This window comes from Chrysochloris asiatica, unplaced genomic scaffold (genome assembly GCF_000296735.1).
Source record: "Chrysochloris asiatica unplaced genomic scaffold, ChrAsi1.0 scaffold00420, whole genome shotgun sequence".
Taxonomy (NCBI): domain Eukaryota; kingdom Metazoa; phylum Chordata; class Mammalia; order Afrosoricida; family Chrysochloridae; genus Chrysochloris; species Chrysochloris asiatica.
In genome coordinates, this window is record NW_006408938.1 from 559880 (window position 1) to 571883 (window position 12004).

At 39.2% G+C, this 12004-nt stretch overlaps 1 pseudogene; it reads left to right on the forward strand.

The window, feature by feature from the left end:
- Window positions 1-9085: 9085 nt before the first annotated feature.
- On the forward strand, window positions 9086-9715 carry LOC102827123 (annotated as a pseudogene).
- Window positions 9716-12004: the final 2289 nt, after the last annotated feature.

The following is a 12004-nucleotide window of genomic DNA, read 5'->3' on the forward strand; positions in this document are numbered from 1 at the left end:
TAACAACAACAACATAGGGAAGATGGGGAAGAATCACTATATCTAGTGTCAAAAGTGCTGTATTACAAGTGTCTCATAGTTAAAATGATTATTACATTACAAGTTTTGTATTTCTTTTCATTTACAATAGAATTCTTGCAAAGTAGACATTACCTCACTGTCTTATATATTTGTGGGGAGGGGTCTCCAAATTTGAATATATTCTATAGACCCTTTTATTAAGCTTTAAATAGGACAAAGACAAATTGCCCCAATGAGGGAGACTATTAACATGAAGCCATAATGATGTCTCAGAATCCTGGTGTGGTGCTGTAGCACTACACTATTGAATGAAAGGTTGGTGGTTCAAACCCACCAGCTGCTCCTCAGAAACCCTATGCAGGGTTGTTATGAGTTGGAACAGACTTGACAACACTTAACAACAATAACACCAACTGAAGGATGTCCAAAGCAATTACCACCATGTTGCTAATTATTCTTGTTGTTGCTGTTAAGTGCCTTTGAGTCCTTCTCACTTTTAGCAACCCTGTATAGGGTTTCCGAGGAGCAGCTGGTGAGCGTGAACTACCAACACCAGGAGTTGTTGTTGTGAGGTGCCGTCAAGTCGGTTCCAACCCATAGCTACTCTGTATAGGGTTTCCGAGGAGCAGCTGGCGAGCTTGAACTGTCGACCTTGCAATCCTAGATGATAAAATAAAGGAACTTACCAAAAAATCATGATTGGTGGCAGATCAATTTATTACTGTCACCAGCAGGACTAGAGTGAGAAAAGAACCAAGATTGGGATACATACACAATTGTTAATTACAAAACTTTTCAAGGCTGGTCTGGGGCCCTTCAACCACTTAGCTACTTGATGGTCCAGTCTGACTCAAGATCCCAAGGCTCAGTTGCCCCAATTTCCATTAAAAGCACACCTGGCTAGGCAAGTCCCCTGAGGGTAAGATTGCTCTTCCCTTGGCAAGCTACAGGAATTGTTATCTATTTTCCCACCTCTCTCTGAGGACAAAGCTTTTTACTTTGTGGTTAATGGGCAGGATGAATTCAATGGAGGTTGAAATTATTTCAAGACTGAACATGGAGTTAAGTCTTCCTCTGTAATCCATAGCCATCAGCAAAGCCATTGCTTTGGAATTTAAACTCTGATACATATCAAAGTCATTTTCTTGTTCCTATTCATTGTGATAAGTATTCTTCTTCCCATGGTCAGTGATATATGTGGTGATATTGTATCCTACAGTTTTGTTTTTCAGTTTGATTTGAGAATCTCAGAGTAAATACATACTGATTGTATGTACTTAGGTTTGTTTTCTCAACTAATTTATTCTTTTTAAATCCAGCTGTTATTCTGCTTAAAAAAACAAAAACAAAAAAAAACCTTCCCAATCAGCTCTTCCTGTACAATACAATTATCAGTGATTTACTATAAGGGTCAAATTTGGGTTCTGGAAACTTCTCTAATTTACTACCTCTGTGATCTTTAACAAATCATTGAATCAATGTGCCTTTGTTTGGATTTGGAAGAGATTGGGTTTTATAATACAAGCAGTCCAAGGGTTACGGACATCTAAGTATAACCAACTTATCCATTGTTGTTGTTAAGTGCTGTTGAATTGGTTCCAACTCACAGCAACCCTGTATAGGGTTTCCAAGGAGCAGCTGGTATGCTTGAAACACTGACCTTGTGATTAATAAATAGTTCAGTGTTTATCCTATGATGCCATACTAGGACTCCTATTAATGTTTCCTAAATTTGCTCTCGCTTTGAAAGGATTGGATCAACTCCTACTACAAATACATTTTTCATCACAATCACCATCACTTTCTGCACTGTGCAGCTTTTAAATAATTGAAAGGCTTGAGTCTCTTCTTCCAATAAAATAAGGTTAAATAATAACCATATGTACCCATTCTGACTGTCCTACAAGTTCCACTTACAGACTTAAAGATATAGTTAGGAACTGATCTTGTTCATAACCCTAGAACTGCCTGTCTTATTCTTCCTTTTAATTGCTAATTGTATAAATTCATAAGTTAAAACATTGAATTTTTGACATGATCTCTGTTAGCAAGTTCCAACTGAGCAGATTTTCTTCAATTAGAGTCACTTTGAGGTTCCCTTCTGATTCTATGCTTTCCACTTCTAATTATGATGCGAATTCACATCTTCAGAATATCTTTAGAGAGATTTTCATGCAAGTAAAGAGACCTCTGCAAGAAGTTTCATACCATGGCTTGTTTCAGAGAGGAAAAGTCAGTTTGTAGCCTGTGATAAACATCTTTTCATGAGAATGAAGGGTTAAACAGAGTATCTAGCCTTTTACTGAATTCTAGATTCAATTGTAGCTGTTTCTTGGAAACCCCACACAGGGTTGCTGTGTGTCAGAATCAACTCAACTGCACTTAACAACAACAATATAATAGCAAGCACTTTTGCAAGTACTCACTCATCCCCACCCCCTTCTTTTCCTTTGTATTTTTGTCTTTTGGCATTGTCAAAAGTATCCACTCTGTTATATAAATGAGGGAACTGGGGTATACCAAACCAAAACCCACTCCCCAAAACAGATTCGGACTCACAGTGACCCTGCTGTTAAGGTCAGAGTAGAGCTGCTACAGGGTTTCTGAGGCTGTAAATCCTTATGGAAAAAAAACCTTGTCTTTCTTCTTTGGGTGAGTTCTAACAGATGACATTTCTATTAGCAGACAGAGTAAATTACTTACCAATGTTTGGAGACATACTGATAGCCTGGCAACCAACGACATAGCTAATCAACGATATTTCCCTTTCTTTGCTGCACACACGATTCTGAACTGTACAAGACAGTATTTGATGTCCCTTAGCAGGATGTGACTATACATTATCATTTGGATTTACAGGCTGAAAGCAAGCTCAGAGCACCAAGCATCCAGAGTGCGTGGGAGTCCGGGTGAGCAGGGAGCGCGGGAAGCGCAAGGAGCTGAGCCCTGGGGTCCAGGGGACGGCTCTGGATTGAGTTGATCCTGCAGGAAATCTGGACGTGGCTGAGATTGGGCCGGGGACAGAACCTGTTGTTTTACACCGCTGTCCGCTTTTGTTTCCCGAAGCCTGCAGGACTCTGTCTGCCCTTTCACCATGAACAGGTAAAGTCAAGCCGCGCTAGGGGCCATGGTTTGGGATTTAGGTGCAGGGGTGGGGACTGGGAGGAACTTCCCCAGCTCCTGCTGTGGTTTTGAATATCTAGCAGATTACAGATTAGGAATGGGGGCTGTTACTTTGCCTTTGACAACTTTATTCCTTCTACCCTTTCCAAATCCCTTCTGTGGAGTCCCAATCCAGGAGAGTGACTAAGTCAACACTATGGCACTGCAGGACTTCCCAACCAGGATTCTTACCACCACCGAGCCTGGTAAACTTGGGACCTGGGACAGGGACCAGGGGGTGCGCTTTTAAAATTTTAATCTCCAAAATTCTTCTTCAGAACCGTGTTGTTGTTATAACTTTGTTAATCTCCTTGGTAAGCGTCTTTGATGTTAGTGAGAGTTAACTAAACTGTTACCTTTGTCCCTGATGATTCTGAGCACAGTGTCTCAGGCTACAGCTTGTGTGCTTCTACTTCCTGGGGAAGCTAAACTACGCTTTCTCACCAGGATCCAAGACACCACAGAGCCCTCCATGAAGGCAGTTGAGAGATGCTTTTGCTTTTTCTGAGGATGAGATAGGGTTTCCAGACAATATCAGCTTACCAGGCAAATGGCCTCTCTTCTGGTCATACACCAAATATTTTCCAAAAGCAGTGCAGCCCTAAATCAAAGTTAGGGGCAGGGTCTGGTGTTTGAGGAGAGGAAAAACATCTACCCCATGCAGACACTTAACTAGAAGGGAAGGGGATCCTGGACCACACCAGGTGACAGTGTCTAACATCAAAATGGCTGTCTATTAAATTTTTGTGTTTACATTTAGGAGAAATTTATTGTTTATATAAAGAATGTTTCTGTAGTTAGTTAAAACAATAGATTTATTTCTCATAGGTCCAGTTTACATGCATCAATATACTTACAATGACAAGAGACAAGATTAAAACTCTATGCTAATTTACTTTTGACCCTTCTAATGTGCTCAGGTCAGTACTATGAAGTTTGGAATCATCACGTGGTTTCATCTGCATGATTGCCAAGTGTTTTCATAGTAGCTGATTTGCTCAAATGTCCTGATGTTTTAGCTAGAGTATTGTGGTAATTAGTATTTGTAAGCCTCTACCAATTACTTTTTTTGAGAATAAAGCAGTATTTAAGGAAAAGGAGAAAAATTACAACAAGACTTCCACTCAGTTACAAATGCTGTAACTAATGTAATTCAATATAACAAGATTTTACAATGTAATTCAATGTAACAAGATTTGCTGTTGGTATTCATATCATGCGATAAATATATTTAAGCAATTTATAACTATATTTACACATAGTGGTTACAAGTCGAGCTGCTAATCTCATGGTCAGGAGTTCAAAACTACCAGCAGTTCCACTGGAGAAAGATGAGGCTTTCTGCTTCTGTAAAGATTTACAGCCTCAGAAACCCTATGCAGGATCACTATGTGTCAGAACCAAGGCCATGGCACACCACTATCACCATTTTATGATTGAAATTGATAATAGACATGACTAAGTATTCTGTAAGATCTGGTTGTTTTCCTTAAGTGCCGACGAGTTGATTCCGACCCATAGCAAGCCTGTATAGGGGTTTCCAAGGGGCGATTGGTGAGCTTGAACTGCTGACCTTGTGATACAAACGACTTTGCAGTCTGGGGCATTAACCCACAGCGCCGCCACACCAGGACTCCAACCACAGGAGGTCAGTGGAGTGGCAGCTGTGGGGTGGGGGTGGGGGTGACATCATGAGTTACCATACGGGTGAGAATAACTGACTCCATCCTGCCATTTTTTGTTAAAGTTAGAAACTAGGAAATTAATTTTTAAAATATTTTCCCTAATTCCTCTTAGTTGGATTGTAGAAATTTCAAAGATTAAAAAGAAAAAAACATGTGTAGGTCCAGCTGAATCTAACTCCTGGCCATCCTATGTGTTACAGAACAAGCACTGAGCTACATATATATATTTTTTAATTGTCTTCTTTAGGAAGTAGATCTCCAGGTCTTTGTTCCGCAATGCCATTGGGTTTATTTGAACTGCTAATCTTTTGATTGGTAGATAAGAGCAAACCATTTGATCCACCCAGGGACCTCTCATTTCAAAAAATTTAATATGTTGTTGTTAAGTGCTGTAGAGTCAATTCTGACCCGTAGCAACCCTGTATAGGGTTTCCAAGGAGCAGCTGGTGAGCTTGAACCACCGACCTTGCAGTTCAAATGACTTTGAGGTCTGACACATTAACCCACAGTGGCACCTTAAGAGCTATCAATTCAGTTCTCATAGTGACCCTGTATAGGGTTTCCGAGGAGAGGCTGGTGGGTTTGAACCGCCGACCTTTATGTTCAAACTGACCACATGGTCCAGTGCTTACCTACAGAGCAACACCAGGAGTAGAAACTGGTTTCTTCTGTCTTCAAACTGTTCATAGTTAGTTGTACCATTTAGCTAAATTTCCCTTTTTATTATATATTTCAATCATTTTCAATTAATAACAACAAATAGGATTGGCAAACCAGTGGCTTATAAAATGTGAAGGAATCAGATGGTATTAAAATTAAACCAAAGTAGCTTAGGTAAAATTATCTTACTAATGATATTTTAAGTTACAATGGATTTGAAAAATTGACATAAAACACCCAAAGGTATTATCATTATCATCAACAGAAAGTTGAGTGACAATTACATGTGGAATTCAATTACAATCTTTCATTTGTTAAAAACTATTGTAGACTAATCATTTAAGAAAACAACTACTTCACTACTTATTACATTATCTTTAAAGGCACATATAATATTAAATGCCTCCCAGAAGTCCTGGTGTGGTGCTGTGGGCTAATGCGTCAGACTGCAAAGTTGCTTGAACTGCAAGATTGATGATTCAAGCCTACCAGCCGTTCCATGGAAACCGCATACAGGGTCACTGTGGGTCAGAATCGACTTGACAGCACTTAACAACAACAACAGTGTGGCACTGTAGGATCATCACTGGACTTCAAACCACAAGATTATCAGTTCAAACCTATAGGCTGCTCCTTGGAAACCCTATACAGGGTTGCTATGAGTCAGAACCAACTCAACAGCACTTACAAACATAATGTTAAACAGTGGCTATTGTAATAATCTAAATGTGTTTTCATTATTGCTGGATAACACATACATTATTCATATATCAGTATCATATTCTATTAATAAATGTATATTTTTCTAAAATCCATATAATCCAATAACATCTTTCTACCATCCATTTTTTCTTGGTGTCTTTTGGAATCTTTGAGGGTGTTTGGGAAGTTCAAAATTTTTTTTCTTTATCTTTCAGAATAAAAATGTCTATCTGATCTGACATTCTTACTCTTGATGTATAAATATTTTACAAATACATTACAATGCATTTTGAAGTATGTATTAGAAATTGATTGCATTATTCTTACTTTTATTTTTCTATTATCATATAACTCCAGTTAACCACACTGTTCATTCATATTCTCTTTCATATTTGCTAAGAGCTGTAGGATGTATAAAGCTGTATATAAAATTCAGGATTACCTAGTGAATGATTCGCCCCTGGAAAATTAGTTAATTTGTTGTGGTTGTTATTATTCTTTGCTTTTGTATGTGTGTGTGTGGTATGTGATGAGAATTCTATGTAGTAATAGTTTTTTTTGTGTTTTTTTTTGTAGTAATACTATTTGATTAATAATCATAACTGCTTTTCTGTATTGCATTAAGATGGATTGACAGTTGCAATCAGAGGCACAAAATATGAACCCAATTCTTCAATACTCATACACTTTAAAATAATCATTTTTGTAAATGTTATTGTCCTTATTTTGGAAAGGGGGAATTGATTATAGGTGAAAAAATTTTAACTGTCATATATATATATATATATCCAAAGAAAACAAGATAGATATAATCTCACATTCCTGAAGCATATCTATATATAGTCTTTTAATAATGGATTCCTGGTGTGGCATTGTAGGATAAGCACTGGACTACTAACTGCAAGTTCAGTGGTTCAAGCCCACCAACCACTCTTTGTAAACCCAACATAGAGTCGCTGTGAGTTGGGACTGACTCTATGGCACTTAACAACAATACTACAGACGGTTTACATAAGGAAGTGAATTTTTTATTTATGTGATGTTTCAAACATATTTTTCTATTCTTTCTATTTCCTTTGCCTTTAATGTTCTGCGCTTGTGGGATAAAGCCATTCTTAAATATTTTTTCAATGGTGTTGTAACTAAACATTAAGGATCCAGAAAGTCTCTTACTTTTATGAGCCAAAATGTAACAGACATATACTGGCCCAGCGATAAGTCACAGGAAGAAGTGTTTCACAGCAGACAGCTGTTTAGAATGGGTTTTGTGTCCTACGTATGCCTACAGAAATTTTGAGATGCAAGACATAAAAGTGAAGAGGCCAGTTTTTGTTCTCAGTCAGGCTTCTAACCAGTTCTGTGTCCTTAGGCAAATCAATGAAATCTGTTTGTTTAAGCTTCCTTAAATACAAAAGGAGGAGTTACAAAATTATTTCTAAAACCCTTTCACCTCTCTAAATGTGCCTGCTTCTATAATAGCAGGGCAGAGGATAGAAAATCAGAAGGTTCATATATCTTTGCTTAGCCACCTGAGAGCAGCCAGTGGTGCTGTCAGTTAGGCCAGCTCCTGCTTGGAGGGAAAACATGAGGCTGTCTTGTAAAGATACACAATCTTACACAAGTCAGAATCAACTGAATGGCAATGAGTTGGGTTGGGCTGAAGCCCTAGGCAGTGAGAACCTGGTGGTTCAGTGAAAGAATCCTCACCCTTCATGCAGGATACCCAGATGTGATTTGCAGTCAGTGTACTTCATGGCAGCTATTACCCATCTGACAATGGAGAATTGCTTGTTACCCTGTCTTAACAACACAAGTTTCAATAGAGTTTCCAGATAGATAGATTGGGAAGAAAGGCTTGGCCTTCTGCTTGTGAAAATCAGTCAGTGCGTCACCTATGGGTCACAGCAATTTATTCTGTTATACATGAGGAGCTGACTCAGCAGCATCAGCTAAAAATAACATGCTTTGGCAAGACTCTAAACTTCTTTGACATCAGTATATCTCTTCTGTAAAATGGACTATTAGAGAGTATGGATCGGGTACTGTATAGACTATACTGGTTGCAAAGTCTGGCAAACATGTTTAATGTTTTTAAAGGTACCCACCTCTGACACATCTAAAGATAGTCCTGGCCCCTGCAAGGGAGGAATGAGCAAGGCACAGAGGCGTCCCTTCAGTGTCTTTAGGTAGTCAATACTTGAGTTGAAATTTAGCTTCTATAATATGCAACAAGGATAAAGGATTTGGGCACATAAGATGCTCACATATGTTATCAATGCCTCTTTGATAACTTTTAACCCCGCCCCTCCACCCCAAAAAAAACAAAGCAAAGAAAAAACACACATTGATTTCAAGACAACACCAAAATTATATTGATCTTTGTTGTCAAGCTGGTTCTTACTCAGAGCAACCTTGTATTGAGTTTCTGAGGCTTTAAATCTTTATGGCAGTAGAAAGCCTTCATTTTCTCCCAGAGAAAACTTCAATTTTTTCTCCATTTATCTTGATGTTTATTGGTCCAGTTGTGAGGGTCTTTGTTTTCTTTACATTAAGGTGCAATTCTTATTGAAGGCTTTGATCTTTGATTTTCATCAGTGAGTATTTCAAGACTTCTTTGCTCTCAAAAAGCAATTCTGATGCCATGTTCTTCATTTAATCCATTTTATCGAATTATATGCTCAGCATATAGATTGAATAAATATGGTGAAAGAATAAGACCCTGGACTCCTCATGGCAGCGGTGACTGGTTCGACATGCGGTGTTCACTGAGCTGCGTGTGCCCACCCTCCTCCCCGGCCTCCGGGTGCCCCCCGGGCTCCGCTGCGAGATGTGCTAAACTCTCCCCGGCCAGGACAATGGTGAAATATTTTCTGGGCCAGAGCATGCTCCAGAGTTCCTGGGACCAAGTGTTCGCTGCCTTCTGGCAGTGGTATCCGAACCCTTACAGCAAACATGTCTTGACAGAGGACATAGTATACCGGGAGGTGACCCCTGACCAGAAGCTCCTGTCCTGGCAACTCCTGACCAACAGGATGCCCCGCTGGGCGAAGCGCCTGTTTCCTGCCAGTGTTGTTCACTCGGCGTACATTCAGGAGGACTTTATTGTGGACCCACAAAATCAGACCATGACCACCTTCACTTGGAACGTCAACCAACGCCCAGCTGATGATGGTTGGAGGAACGCGTTTACAATGGCTGGACCGAAATTCTCCAGGAAGTCTGGGTCTCCTTAAGCTTGTTTGGCGTCTCTAGAGCTGTCCAGGAATTTGGTCTGGCCCGGTTTAAAAGCAACTTGACCAAGACTATGAAGGGGTTTGAATATATTTTGGCCAAGCTGCAAGGTGAGGCCTCTTCTAAAACATTTGTTGAAATTGCCAAGGAAGCCCAGGAAAATGGCAAAAGAGATGGCACTGGCAGCTACCCAAAAGGCCAAAGACCTTGCCAACAAGGCAGCCTTCAAGCAGCAGCGGCAGCAGTTTGTGTAACCACTCTGGCCTTCCTAGTACCACCAACGTCCTACACCAGACCATCCGGCTCTACGCCTTCTGACTTATCCCCAATGTGCTTTCTTATTAAAGATCAACTTCTAGTCCTATCTACTGTCTGGGGTGCAGCGTAGAGTAGGGGGCTGATTGTGGCTTTATTTTTCATTTTTTTCAGCATAAGCCTGAACTTTGATATGTTCAATTGATGGTCTGTTTCACAGTCTGCCCCTTGCCTTGTTTTGAATAATGATATGGAGATTTTCCACTATCTCTTCCGTAGATGTAATCAGTTTAATTTCTGTGTTTTCCATCTGGTGAGATCCACGTGTAGAATAATCGTTCATGTTCCTAAAAGAAGGTATTTGCAATGAAGAAGTCATTGGTCTTGCAAAATTCTATCTTGCAATCTCCAGTATCATTTCTATCATCAAGGCCATATTTTCCATCTACTGATCCTTTCCTCTTTATGCCCAACCTTTGCATTCCAATCACCAGTAATTATCAGTACATCTTGATTGCATGTTTGATCCATTCCAGACCAAAGAAGTTGGTAGAATTCTTGAATTTTACCATCAATTGGGTTAGGAAGCTTTAGTGGTTGTTTTGCAAATTTGAATAATAGTTATATTAACTGGTCTTCCTTTTAATGGATATTATTTTATCACAGTCAGTGTGGTACTTCCAGACAGTTCTTGAAATGCTCTTTTTGATGATACAATTCCATTCCTCTTCAGTTTGTTGTTCCCAGCCTAGTAAACTATGTAATTGTGAGATTCAAAATGGCATATACTAGTCCATTTCAGCTCACTAATGCTTAAGATATCATTATTGATACTCTCTATTTCACTTCTGACAATTTCCATTTTTTTCTATATTCATACAACATTCATTCCATGTTCTGACTACTGATGGATATTTACAGATGTTTCTCCTCATTTTGAGTTGTACCCCATCAGCTAATAAAGGTCAAAGAAGCTGTACTTCATTTATGCCATCACGGTCAGTTGTACTTTGAGGAAGCAGGTCTTCCCCAGTTGTATTTTAAGTGCCTTCCAATCTGAGGGGCTCATCTTTTGACACTATATATAACAATATTCTGGTGTTCTTCATCATGTTTCCATATTTAATATTTTGGTGCTATCTGGTAGTGTTCATAATGTTTTTTTCATTGACAAAATATTTGGAAGTAGTTTGTCTCTCATTCTTCCTAGACGTAGTCTGAAAACTCAGATGAAACCTGCCCACCATAGGTGACCTTGTTGGTATTTAAAATACCATTGGCATAGCTTCCAGAATCACAGCTACCACTGTATAGCAAAGACAACACAATACAGCAAACTGACAGGTGAATTGTGGACCTAACCATTAGTGAACAGTAATTTCTTATGGATCATATGCTTTAATCCCCATCATTTTAGAAATTGAGTACTGTCATTGTGACTATCTAAGGCGTAGTGATAAGAAAACTATGGCCTTAGAAATAATTTGCTCACAGAAAATATATTTACTAGGCTGAGGAATCAGGGTAATGAACTCAGGTAGCCTTAGAGTTCACATTCTTAAATTCTACACTGATGAACCCCAAGGTCAATTTAATTGTTGTTGCTGTTGTCAGGTGCCATTGAGTCAGTTCACAACTAAACACTGCTTGGTCCTGTGCTTGAGAAGACAACTGCTATCACTGAGCCACGGGGGTCTTCCTCCTTTTTGCTGACCTTTAACATTACCAAGCATGGTGTTCTTCTCTAGAAACTAGTAACTCTTAATAGTATATCCGAAGTATAAGAAATGAAGTCTCACCATCTGGGACTTTAAGGAGTACTCAAATTGTACTTCTTCCAGTAGAGATTTGTATGTTTTTCTCACAGTACACAGAACTTTTCATATTCATCTCCGACACCATGACACAAATGCATCAATTCTTCTACGGTCTTCCTTATTCACTGTTCAATTGCATCCATAGCTCAAAAGCTTTCATGCATATGAAGCTACTGAAAAGACGTTGGCTTGGGTCAGGTGCACATTAGTCCTCAAACTGGCACCTTTGCACTTGAAAACTTGAAGGAGGACTTGTACAGTAGACTTGTATAATGTAACATGGCATTTGACTTCTTTTTTTTTAATGTTTTATTGTGAATTTTGTGATAGTTTACATGAGAAAACATTAGCTTTACATTCATCATATCTCTTATCGTTGCATTGCCATGGTTACAATCCCTTCCATGCATCATCAACCAACCAAAGGGTACACCCTGAAAGCCTGCCCCTGGTCGTCAGCACACAGCCCCT